The sequence below is a fragment of the Ictidomys tridecemlineatus genome, chromosome 4 (assembly GCF_052094955.1).
Source record: "Ictidomys tridecemlineatus isolate mIctTri1 chromosome 4, mIctTri1.hap1, whole genome shotgun sequence".
In the NCBI taxonomy this organism is placed as follows: domain Eukaryota; kingdom Metazoa; phylum Chordata; class Mammalia; order Rodentia; family Sciuridae; genus Ictidomys; species Ictidomys tridecemlineatus.
In genome coordinates this window covers 62,687,381-62,701,289 of record NC_135480.1, presented here as the reverse complement: position 1 = coordinate 62,701,289, position 13,909 = coordinate 62,687,381, and the positions used below count along the sequence as shown (strand labels likewise).

General features: G+C 35.5%; 1 protein-coding gene across 1 annotated transcript in view; it reads left to right on the top strand.

The window, feature by feature from the left end:
• Positions 1 to 9,011, top strand: part of Kcne3 (potassium voltage-gated channel subfamily E regulatory subunit 3) — a 48,429-nt gene extending 39,418 nt beyond the window's left edge. The window contains exon 3 of the transcript XR_013437799.1: positions 8,668 to 9,011. The gene's annotated coding sequence lies outside the window, so the exon portion shown is untranslated. The remainder of the gene's footprint in view (positions 1 to 8,667) is intronic.
• Positions 9,012 to 13,909: the final 4,898 nt, after the last annotated feature.

Below are 13,909 nucleotides of genomic sequence, written 5' to 3'. Positions count from 1 at the left end.
TTTGAGTAGGTTCCCTCTTTCTGTCCAAGGCCTTCTAGCTCTGGTCCTCCAAGAGGGAATTATGATGGATCTAAGGCACTCATGTGGTCTTATTCACTTTGCCAGAGATTAATTAAGCTGTGTCTAATTTGGGCAATTAGATTGGAATACAAATTTGCCAAGGATCTCTGAAAAAGGCTTCTTAACTAATAAAAGAAGCACACAATCCTTTTCTGCTATTTGACATTAAAAATGTAATACTTGAAAATGTAGTAGTAGCATCTTGCAAGCATGAGGTAAAAGATGATATGTACGTAGAGGATGGCAGAGTTTCAACCATTGAATAAAAACAATCCTGGAGTGGTCCCAATGCAGAATTTCCTGTGTTCTGCACAAGAAATTATGTGTTCCCCTATGGTTGTAACCAATTGAATTAAGGTTTGCAGTTACTTCCTGCTAAAAGATTTCTCAGGAGATTTTTTGTTGTTTTTTTCCTTTTTTTTCCAATTTTACTTTTTTTTATTTGTCCTAATTAGTTGTACATGATAGTAAAATGCATTTTTACACATCATACATAAATACAGTATAACTTCTCATTCTTCTGGCTGTACATGATGTAGAGTTATACCAGCTGTATAATCATATATACCCATAGGGAAATAACTCATTCTACTGTCCTTCCTATCTCCATGCCCCTCCCCTCCCTTCACTCCCCTCATCTAATCCAAAATACTTCTATTCTTCCTTGGTCAACTCCCTTCTCACAAGTTTTTTTAAGGATAATTAAGGAATGAGTACAAGTTATTGATTTCTAATTTGTAATAAATACAATTTACAGAAATAATTAAAATCAGAGCAAACCTGGCAATGGCTAAAATGACACATGGTAAAATTGGTGTTTTTTGTTTTGTTTTGTTTGTTTGTTTTAGAGAATCAAATTTTCATAGGATTTATTTATATACTCTTACTTTTTATAGTAATCTGACAAGTAGCCTATACTGAGTGCTATAGCCAGTTGAGTTGCCTGGGAAGGAGCTGGGCAGTCCTGCCTATCCTCCTACAACCCCAAGAAGCAGCTGGGCAGCCTGTTCTCAGAACCTCAGCCTGCTGAGGCCTTGATAAGTAGACAGATGATTCTGCCCACCAACCCTGGCCCTGGGAAGCAGCTAGGTTGCTTCAATTCCTTGCAATCCCACTAATAATGAAGGATACCCCAAACCTGAAGCCTGGTACATTGTGCCCAGAACTGCCAGCAAACTTGCCCCACCTAAAAGAGCTACATCCTAGTTGGTGATGAAATTCCACAACCCTTGCAGTCTTGGCCATTGAGACACTGGCTGATGACAGACATCACAGACACTAATTACAGTTAAAGAAGCTATGTAGACACTACACTAAAGCACCTACCTGGCATTACCTTGGGTTTGGGGTTTGATCCCTAGCAACACACACACACACACACACACACACACACACACACTCATGCATATAATTTAGAAACAAGCAAACAAACCTACCTGAAATCAAAGCCAATGCAATGCAGTTTATCCAACCAAAACTCTTAAGACATATTATTAGGACAGTCTTTTCCTTTGAAAGCCACCCTAGAAAATCAGTAGAAGCAACTGATCTGCAGATGCACAGCTATCAATACAGGGATACAAGAAGCATGAAAATATAAGATAACATGATGCTTCTAAAAGAACATAACTCTCTAGATTAACCATAAAGAAAAGGAAATTGATGAATTGCAGACAATTTAATGAAATCAGGAACACAATTCATGGTCTGCATGATAAATTCAGCAAAAAGAGATTATGAAAAAGAAATCAAGATTTCTGTTTGGTTCTTTTTTTTTTTTTAATTTAGTCTCAACAGCAGACTTGATCAAGCAGATGAAAGAAAGATGAAAGAATTTCTGAGCTTGAAGACAGATCTTTTGAAACAACCAAGTCAGGAAAAAAAAAAGAATTAAAAGAATGAAAAAGCCTATGAAATGTATGGAACACCATTTGTAGGGACAACTTACAGAATAAAGGAAAATATTTTCAAGCTATTCATCTGACAAGGAATTAACAAACTGAGTATATAAGTAACTCAAATAATTCAAAAGCAAAAAAAAAAAAAAAAAGGAGGAGGAAGAGGAGCAGGAGGAGGAGGAGGAGGAAAGAAAAGAAAAAAAAACATGTGATTTAAAAATGGGCAAATGCTTGGGAGGATGAAGCAGGGGGATTTACAAGTCCGAGGCCAGCCTGGGTAACTTAGTGAGATCCAAACTAAAAATAAAATAGCTAGGTGTAGCTTAGTGGTAGAGTGCTTGCCTAACATGCATGAGGCCCTGGGTTCAATCCCCAATACTGAAACAAACAAACAAACAAAGGGCAAATAACTTGAATAGGCATTTGCCAAAAAAGGATATACAAATGGTCAAGAAGTATATGAAAAAATATTCAAAATCGCTTATGATCAGGGAAATGCAAATTCAAATCATAGTGAGGGGGCTAGGGTTGTAGCTCAGTGGTAGAGAGCTTGCCTAGCATGTACGAAGCACTACATAAAAATAAACAAACAAAGTAAAGGTGGATGTCCATCTAAAATTAATATATTTTTTTAAAACAGTGAGAATCTTCCCACTATAATTAGAATGGCTATTATCAACAAAACAAAGAATAACCAGTGCTGGCAAGGTATGTGGTAAAGGGAGAATTATGATACACTGTTATTAAGGATGTACGTTATTAAAGCCATAATGGACTTTCCTCAAAAACAAAAACTAGAAATACAACTATCAACCTTCAATCCTATTACTGGGTATATATCCAGAGGAACAGAAATCAATACATCACAGAGACATCTGCATCATATGTTTCTTGTAATATTATTCACAATAGCCAAGACATGGAAGTCACCTATGTGTCCACTGAGGGGTGAATGGATTTTAAAAATGTAGTATATATACACACTAGAATAATGTTTGGCCATAAAACAACCAAATTCTATCATTTGCTGCAGAATGAATAGAACTGAAGAACATTATGGTAGTGAAATAATTCAGGCACAGAAAGACAAATACCAGATGTTCTCACTTTAATGCGGAAGCTAAAAAGTTGGTTTCAGATAATGTGAGACTAGAATAGTGATTACCAGAGCCTGGTAAGTGTGTGGGGGAGGGAGATGGAGAAAGTATGGTTAAGAGGTGCAGGGGCGTGGTTGGATAAGAGTAATAACTCTAAAGTTCTATAGACCATTTAATAACAATGGATGACAAAAATTGATTATTTCAAAATCACTAATAGAATTCTGAATATCTCCAACAAAAAATGATAAATGTCTGATAAGTGATAGATGATAATTACCCTGATCTTACCATTACACATTATATACATAAGTTGGAATGTCACACAGTACCCCATAAATGTGTACAATTACCACGTGTCAATTAAAAGTAAAACATATTTTTTAAAAACAGAACAATGTGACAGTGGCTAAGATACTTTTTGACAGTTGGTAAGCGCCAGACAAAATATATGCCTATGTTAAAGTATTTCAGTCTTACAAGAATCCTATAATAGACTTATTGTTAGCTCATGCTAGAGAACTTCAGAGAAGTTCAGTACTTGTCCAAGACCAATGAGTTAGAAAGTAACAGAACCAGAATTTGAATCCAGAGTTCAGTTATCTAACTTGCCTGAGCAGGAATGGGAAACAAGATTGGTAACAGGAGGTTACACTGTACTCTGTGCCTCCATTGTTTACCTTGTGGAAATAAAAGTAGAGAAACAGGCAAGTGTACTGCGAACTATCATTCACATACACCCCTGAGAGAGAACACAAATAATTTGTGAATGGGGAGAAAGTCCCCAAGTTACCCAAGGCCAGCATTATAATGGTAAATTCCCAATCCTCAAGGGAAAATGTGTCAAGGATTCCCTTTCCAGCTTATCGTTTTCAAAGAATTGTCGAGTGCTCAGCTCTCTTTTTGTTTCTGTTTCTCTGTTTCTTCAGGCAGGGAAGAGATGGGTTGAGTTGCACTTTTGCTACAGCTGGCCACTCTGAACGTTGCCCAGACATGTGATGGTATATTTTGTCCTCAAGTCATTCTGCTGAATTACAAAATCCTAGAAGGTCAAACCTCACTTGTATAGAATTGCAACTTTTGTCAACAAGATTTTTACTGTGAAGGACAGAGACAAACCTTTTTTTTAGTACATCTTTGTGTATGTGTGTGTATGTGTGTGTGTGTGTGTGTGTGTGTGTGTGTTTTTATTGTTGTTATTTGTTTTGTTTTTATGGTACAGGGAATTGAACATAGGGATACTTTACCACTGAGCTACATCCCTAACCCTTTTTATTTATTTATTTTTAATTTGAGACAGCGTTTCACTAAATTGCTGAGGCTGGCCTGAAACTTGTGATCCTCCTGCCTCAGCCTCCTAAGTCACTGGGATTTACAGGCATGTGTCACCACACCCAGTTTAAGTACATCTCTTGCTGCAGTCTGGCTGGGCACAATTCAGGAGCCACTTGTCAAAAGAAATAAACTTTATTTTTAGAACCACACATGCCAAACAAAACAGCTCCTCAGGAAAAACCTTCAGAGCCCAACTGCCTCCACCGGCTTCCCACAAGCCTCTCAACCTCCCCCACTCCTCCTGCTCTTGAGGCTGATTGGCTGGGTCGTGTGGGTGGAGCCAAAAAAAGTCCCCCAATGAGCAGCTTCGTGGTCTGAAAGGGCGGGGAAACAGCCCAACGAGCATCACCATAGAGGAGCCAATCAGTTGGCAGTTAGAAGTTTGCTGGGGCCTCTGTGAGCCAATCATCAACTGGCAGCTGGAAGTTTGCTGGCAGCTGGAAGTTCGCTGGGGCCCCTTTGGCTGTGGCTCTCAACAATCTCTAATTGTTTAATTTGGGGAAAGGGAAAAAAATAAACTGTGAATATTCTTTTAGAAAACTTATATAATGAATTCCCATGTATCTATCACTTAGCTTCAATAATTATCAAAGCTAATTTTGTTTCATCTATAACCCTACCCACTTCTCCTATCACTAGGATTTTTATTTTTTATTATTATTATTATTATTATTATTATTTTTACCACTGAACCACATCCCTAACCTTTTTTTTTTTTTTTTTTTAATTTTGAGACAGGGCCTTGATAAATTGCTGAAGCTGGCCTTAAACTTGCAATCCTACTGCTTCAGCCTCCCAAATGCCCGGCTATCTCTAAGATATTCTGAAGCAAATCCAAGACCTCATATTATTTCAAGTAAATATTTTGGTACTTATAAGAAATAAAGATTCTTGAAAATATCATTATCATACCTCAAATTAATAATTGATCAATATCATTAAATATATTGTTAATGTCCAAATTTCCCAGGTTGTCTCATTTCTTTAAATCAGGATCAAACAAAATTCACAAATTGTAGCTGGTTGACATGTTTCTTAAGTCTCTTTTTTGATGGGGTAGCGGGTACTGGGGATTGAATTCAGGGACACACAACCACTAAGCCACATCCCCAGCCCTGTTTTGGATTTTATTTAGAGACAGGGTCTCACTGAGTTGCTTAGTGCCTCACTGTTGCTGAGGCTGGCTTTGAACTCTCAATCCTCCTGCCTCAGCCTCCTAAGCTGCTGGGATTACAGGTGTGCACACCATACCCAGCTTCTTAAGTCTTTTTAAATATATAATTTGTTCTGCCCCTAATTTTTTGCTTGCAATCTATTTTTTTAATAGATTTTAAAAATCCACTTCATAAAAAATTACATTTTATGGAAATAATCACCACCAAAGAAACTGTACAATGGCAGAAGTTATAGAAACTTCTGTCCATTTGATATGGCAAAAACTGATCAAAAAGCCAATTCTTGGTTATAAGATATAAGAAGAAAGGAACTTATTTCAAGAGTAATTTTAGAAAAAAAAACAATATAAAAAAGAAAAAAAAACAAAAAATGGAAAACTGGAAGAAACTAGTTTAAAATACACATTTCTCATGGCATTTGCCCCATAAAATATTTTCATAAAAATTTATCGACATCTCTGGCTCCCAGTGCTAGGTTGAAATCCATTGCTGTTGTTTGCTACAGAACCAGATACTGATAAACTCATTAACTTCATAGGATCTATGTTATAGTTTCTAAAGCAGTCACTGTGATAAACTCTTCAATACACTACAAAATTTGTAGATTATCAAGCTCTTGAGTCACATCTTCTTTTCCCCATTGACACCTGTGGCAGCTCTGCTAATTACTTACAAAATATCCATTCTTTCTGTTTCTTTACCATGAGAAACACTCTTTTGCTCAAGGCAACAGCATGTCCAGCCCAAAACTTGATTTCATAGTAATCCACAGACATAGTACAGGGCAATGAGTTATAAGGAAAAATATATGGGAGGGGCTCAGGGAAAAACAGGGGGATGCAGGCAGGCTTGGCTGATATGTACTATCTGCCTTCACCCTCTGTCTTGTCTAGAATTCAGACATAAGGCTGAAGATGGCAGAGTCATCTTCTGACTGTGAGGATAAGAGCACATGGTAGACGGAGCAGAAAGATAAAAAGAGACTGGGAGCCTTCTTTTACTACCTGCATATGATATGCCTTCCTTGGAACTTCTTATTATTTAAATAGAAAAGAAAATGTATCTCTCTTTGTCAAGTCACTTAGTTTGGTTTTAGTTACATGCAGCTGAAAGGCAATCATAATTGATACTTTTTGCCATTTCAATTCTCACAGATAATTTTAACCAAAAGGTGGGTAAAAAAAGTAAAGATAAAATTTTTGAGTGTACAAACATTATATAATATACACACATGCAACATAATTATGTATATATGTGTATAAATTGTTCCAATTTATGATTTACATAGAAATTTTTAAACAATAAAATCTATAGAAAATCATATCTTTTAGTTTATCAAATAACATGTGTTTTTCCTGTTTCCTTGAATCCAAAATGAGTCAAATTTTTTTCTAATCCTGGAAACTTTCCAGGATATATCAGGCTGAGAGAATATCATCATAAAATCATATCTCTCACCAAGAGCTGGTTGCAACAGATTTAATTTCCCTTTGTCTACAATGTATCATACTGTCTGCATTTTATATTTGAAGGAGGATCTTTGATTTCATCAGGAAATAAAACGCTGTTAGCAATATGAAATTTACTACAGGTTCTTTCAACTGAATAAATAGAACACACAAAAAAAAAGAATGATAGGAGAACAAAGTACGATACAACAATAGTATCCCCAAGTACAAAGATATTTTCTTAAACCGAAAGCAACATAATTTTCAAAATGAGCTATTGGGTATGCAGAAAAGAAAATGAACACAAACTGGAAAAATGAAGGTTTAGAATTGAAGTAAATAAATCACTTCACAATTTTTGAAGTTCAGAATGACACACATATATATTAAGGTGCTCTAGGCAAAGAATACTTGTATATCATTTAAAGTGGAAGGTTACTTCTGACCTTTCAAATGTAACAAACTTATTTAACATTTTCCTTCAATAACAACAAAAAGTTTCTTCACTGATGATAACTGGAAATGCCATGATGTGGTGCTGTTAATAAGAGGGGAAATCATTCATGTTACACGATCTGTTCATCACTGTATCTTATCACTTAGAAGATTGCACAGTGAGAGGCATGGGAAAAATGGAGGAACTTTGACTGGGCAAAGGGGAGGGAGGATAGGGAGGGTGCATAGAAGCAGGAAAGATGGTGGAATGAGATGGACATCATTACCCTGGGTACATGTATGACTGTACACATGGTGTGAGGCGACATCATGTACAACCATAGAAATGTAAAATTGTGCTGCAATTGTGTACAATGAATCAAAATGCATTCTACTGTCATATATACCTAATTAAAATGAATAAATAAATTTTGAAAAATGTAAAACAAAGATTGCATGGCACAACAATATAAAGTTGCTGAGTTCACAACTGAGAATTAGGACTTTTAAAAGGAATTGAGATTGATAGATGGTAACTAATTTGTTTAAAGTCAAGGAAGAAAAACCGTCAAAATGGAAGGCATCTGCTTTTCCTGTCTGTATAGCATTCCTTTTCCCCTTCTTTGAGTAGCAGAACACTGCCCATCCTTTCAGAAACTGCTCATCACAATCCATTTTATTACTCTAATGAAATGATTCATCATTTTCCCTTCCTCCCCACCATGGCCACAGGGACAGTGAGCATGTGACCCAAAGTAGATCAAGCATTCCCTGAAATTTATATCTAGTGAAGCAGAGAGAAATCCTCTCTCTCCTTTGGGGGCTTCTAGCTAGGATGATGTTTGCCTGGAGATGTATAATCACAACTCTTATTATGAAAATTAAATAGGAGAGATTGGGGGAAAACAGAAGTGGAGCTGAAAGATGGAGATAGTCTTTCTGTCAGGATCCAGGGGGTACCTGACATTAGTTTCTCCCCTCCCTTTCTCAAGTATATAGCAAATAAATTCAATTTTTAAAAATTTGAATTATATACAAAAATAGATATTTGAAAACAGATTAACAGTAAAATATGCCCCTTTAACCAGTTTTAGGTGTTCAGTAATATTAAGTATGTTTACACTGTACTTATAGCAAAACTCAGTTTTCTGTTTAAACTATGTTTTGTCATTTGTAATTAAAAGATGTAGTGGATTTTGTTTGTTTGTTTTTTTTGCAGTGCTGGCGACTGAACCCAAGGCTTCACATGTGTTACTCAAGTACTCTATCGCTGTGCCACAAGAGCCATATCCTCGCCCTGTTTGCTTTTATTTTTTTTATTATTGTTTTGTAGAAATTCTGCATATATATTCTTTTTAAAATACTTTTATTTTTATTTTTACGTGGTATTGAGGATTAAGCCCAGTGCCTCATACATGCTAGGGGATCACTCTACCACTGAGCCACAACCCCAGATCCTGCATATATATTCTTGATAGCAATTCTTTATTTGATACATATTTTGAAAATATTTTCCCCTAATCTGTAACCCAACAAATAAATTGTCTTAAGGCTGTCTTTCAATGAGTGGAATTTTTAATTTTAATGATGCGATTTATCAATTTTATGTCTCCATGATTAATGCTTTCTCTATGCTAAGAAACATTTTACCTATTTCCTAACAACAAAGATATTTTGTTTTCTTCTGTAGAGGCTTTATAGTTTAGCTTTTTGTTTGGTTCAATGATCTGTCTTAAATTAATTTTTATATTTGATTTTTCCCCCAGATGGATACTCAGTTGTTTCAACAACATATGTTCAAGATATTTTTTCCCATTTCTAATTGGCTAGCTTTAATGCTTTTGTTGAGAATCAAATGACTATGAGTCTGTTTCTGGGCCATTTACTTTGTTCCATCGATCTATTTGTTTATTCTAACTCTGGTACCACACACTTTTGATCAATGCAACTTTAGTAAGTCTTGAAGTCAGGCAGCATAATTTCTTCAAATTTATTCTCCAAAAGAGCTTAAACTAAGCTTGGCATGGTGGTGCACATCTGTAATCCCAGCAGCTTGGGAGGGTAAAGCTGCTGGGATTACTAGTTAATATCACAAATTCAAAAGCCAGCCTCAGCAACTTAGCAAGATCCTGTCTCAAAATAAAATTTTAAAACAGGCAGGTTTCTGGGAATGTTGCTCAGCAGTTAAGTATCCCTGGGTTCAATCCCTGGTGTCCCCCCCCCGCCCTGCCATAAGCTTAAATTAACTCAGCAACTTAGTAGATATTATTATTCTATTATTAGATAAGAGTGTCTACCTAATAGATATTTCTATATAGCATTGCATTATTAGGTATAAAGTTATAGACTCTGGAATTCAAAAAGAGTTCAACTTTTTTTTTAATTTACTCAGTACTGTTTCCTCCCTGTCAGCATTACAAAAGGGGCTTGTAGCAGATATTTGTCATGTTTAGGTTTCTGCATCCAAATATCCTTATTTTGTTTCCTTTGCCTAGAATGCCATATCCTTATTTGCTAACTCTCATTTATTCTTCAGTTCCAAGCTAAGCAAAAAAAAAAAAAATTTACATTTGCACAAAAAGCATAAAATATTTAGGAATACATTTAAGACTTACAAGATCTCTGTTGGGGTTGTGGCTCAGTGGTAGAGTATTCACCTAGCACATGTGAGGCACTGGGTTTGATCCTCAGCACCACATAAAAATAAATAAATAAAGGTATCGTGTCCATCTACAATAAAAACATATTTTAAAAAGACTTATAAGATCTTTACACTGAAAACTACATATTATTGCTAAGCAAAATTAGGAAAATCTTTTAAAAATAGATATACCATTTTCATGGACTGGAAAACTCAATATTTTTAAGATGTTAATTATCCCCAAATAGATCTAGAGATTTAACATGATCTAATCATAGTCTCAATGGACTATTTTGAGTAGAAATTGTTCTAAAATTTATATGGAAATGCAAAGGACCCAGAAAATACAAATACTATTGAAAAATAATGACCAGAGTGGGGAATTTCGGCTACCTGACTTCAAGACTTACCAATTTTAGCTAAGCCTTCCTCTCAGTTGCCTACCTTAGTCCTTAGAGTCTGAATTTAGTGCCCCTCCTCTGCAGTTCCATAGTGTTATGAAATACTGTCAGCAAAGCAGTTATCACAGTGTATTTCAATGATGTATTATTTGTCTGTTACCCAAGACTTCTTAAGGGCAAGGGATGGGCTTGTTTATCCTGTTTACTACTGAGTCCAGAATACATGAAATGGTACCTATACGCTATAGAAATAACGTTCATTGCATGAAGTTGATTTTAAAATAAATTATGCAAAAGAGTTAATATTTTAAAACAAAGCTCCATCTTCTGCCTAAGAGCTTTTTATTCAGGTATCCAGGACTAGTTTATTGGACTTGGTTTTAAAAGATAATAATATTACTGTCACAGAGAGAAAAAGATTAAGATCACAGTTTGATTCCCTAAGAAACTGGTTCAAACTCTTGGAAATCAAACATCTTAAACATTATAGAAAATTGCCCAGTAATTGTACTCTCAAGAATTTAGATATATGGATTAATGTAAAAGGCAAAAATAACTTTATGCACAGATATTCATTGTTGTTGTTATTCCAGAGAAAAATGGAAACAACCTGAGAGTCCTTCAAATGAGAATCATTTAAAAATACCTTAGTAGATTAACTTGACATATTTTACAGCTACTAGATGATTAACAAAGCTCAATAACATTTTTAACCTTCTTTTAAGTTACAGAGGGGAAATGACAGAACAGTAAGAAGTTACCAGGGCAAAGGTGAAGGGAAAATGTTATCCCAGAGAGGTAGTTATACAAAATGTGGCTTTTGCCCTGAAAGCATTTACCAATCCTGAAAATTCTGAACTTTAATTTTGAAACTCCAGTAGGCCAATGAGACAGAAAATAAAGTCCCACAGTTAAACAAAGTTGACAATCTAACAAGAAAAGTCTTCTCACAATATGTTGGGATCCCAAAGAACTACCACTCAGAGTAGATAACCTAAAAGAGGAATATCTTACCTGAAATTACAGCTGACATAGAGTCATCTGAGCTCAAGAGAATTTCAAACCTTAAAATAGGCAAACGACCAGGCACTCGTGAAATCCTCTCTAGAGAAATAAAGTTTCATTGCAAGTCTAAGTTTATTCCCACAAATGATTTTTCAAATATAATGTCCAATACACAAGGCTCACAAGGAAACTAGATTCTATAAGCAGAATCTAACAAAAGCAAGAGACAAGAAAGAACTGACCCATAAAAATTTTAGACGTTGGAGGCTGTGGTTGTGGTAGAGTGCTCGCCTGGCTTGGGTGAGACACTGGGTTCGATCCTCAGCATCACATAAAAATTAAGGCATTGTGTCCATTTACAACTAAAAAAATTTTTAAAAAAAATTTTAGACATTGGATAATTATTATGCTGACCATAGATAAAAAAAGGTAAAAACCAAGTTTGAAGAATTCTGTAGAAAATAAGAAATAATGAAAAGTACTATAGGAAATTTTCAAAAGAATTAAAAAGAATTTTATAAATAAAAATGCAATAACTAAAATTAAAAATCCAAAGGTGGAACTGCTGGCTTGGTAACTACATCAAGGTGCTAGGAGGGTGGTGTGTCCTGGGAAGCCTCAGAATCACCATGTCATATGCTCCTACATAATATGTCCTATGTTTTCTTCCATTTGGCTGTTTTGGAGATTGAGAAGAAGGTCCCCTGAAGACAGAGTAGAGATGAGTTATGCAGCCATGAGCTAAGAAATACACCAGAAGCTATAATAGGCCAGGAATTCTTCCAAAGAGTCTAGAGGGAGTTTGTCCCTACTGACATATTGACTTTTGACTTCTTATCTCCAGAATTCTGAGATAATAAATTTCTGTTGTCTTAAAAACAATCCCAAATGTCAGATATCTGCTCTGAAGAGATGTCTTTCATCCTTGGCAGTACATTGGAAATACATGGGAGAACTTAAAATAGACAAAAACTATTAGTGTTGCTCCCACTCAAATCAGAATGGCAGGGGTGAAGCCCAGGGGTTGGTTTCTTTAAAAGATGTGCATCCACAGTTAGAGATGGGAAAACTGTAGCCCATGGAACAAATATGGCCTTCTACTTGCTTTTTCAAATAGTTTCATTGTAATACATATACATGTACACATACAAAACCAAAAGGTCAGTGTAGTGGATTAGATACTGTTGGAAGGAGAATTAGTAAGCTGAAGGAAAAGAAACAATAATGATTAGAGTGTCAAGTAATTAAAAAATAATTTTAAAACTTTGAAAGCAATAAAGGAAATTAGTGAGACCAAAAGTTTGTTCTTTAAAAAGATCAACAAAATTGACAAACCTTGCTGGGTTAGCCACTGTAATCCCAGTGGCTCAGGAGGCTGAAACAGGAGGATCTCAAGTTCAAAGCCAGCCTCAGCCTCAGCAATAGTGAGATACTAAGCAACTCAGTGAGACCCTGTCTCTAAGTAAAATACAAAATAGGGCAGGGGTTATGGCTCAGTGGTCGAGTGCCCCTGAGTTCAATCCATGGTATCCCCCCAGTCCACCCCAAATTGATAAACCTTTCACTAGACTAACAGGGAGAGAGAGAAGACCCAAATTATTATGAACCAAAATGAGAGAGGAGCCATTATAACTAATCTTAAAGAAAAAAAAGGATTATAAAGTAATAATATAAATAATTGTTTATTAACAAATTAGATAAGTTGGATAAAATGGATAAATTCTTACAAAGACACAAACTGAAATTGTCTCATGAAAAAGCAAATGAATATGGATATAGCATATGAAAAGAGTGAATTAATATTCCGAAACTTATCACAAAGAAAAGTGCAGTCCAAGATGGCTTCACCAATTAATTGTACCAAATATTTAATGAAGAATTAATGTCATTTTTTTAGTGCTCCTGGGAATTGAACCCAGGGTGCTTTACCACTGAACCATATCCCCCAGACTTTTTTTTCTTTTAATATTTATTCTTTAGTTTTAGGTGGACACAATATCTTTATTTTACATTTATGTGGTGCTGAGAATTGAACCCAGTGCCTCATGCATGCTAGGCAAGCACTCTACCACTGAGCCACAATCCCAGCCCTTTCCTAGACTTTTTTAAAATTTAAGATAGGGTCTTGTTAATTGCCAAGGCTAGCCTCAAACTTGTAATTCATATGCCTTAACTTCCTGAGTTGCTGGGATTTCAGGCATGCATCACCACCCAAAGCTAATGCCAATTTCTTTATAAGCTCTTCCCAAAATTAGAAGAGTAGAGAATACTTCTCAAGTCATTTTATGAGGGCAGTATTATTTTGAAACCAATACCAGAATATTTTATCACAAGAAAAGAAAACTCCAGAAAATCTCTCTTATGAATCCTCACAAAAACTAGCACATGAATCCTCAACAAAACTAGCAAACTAA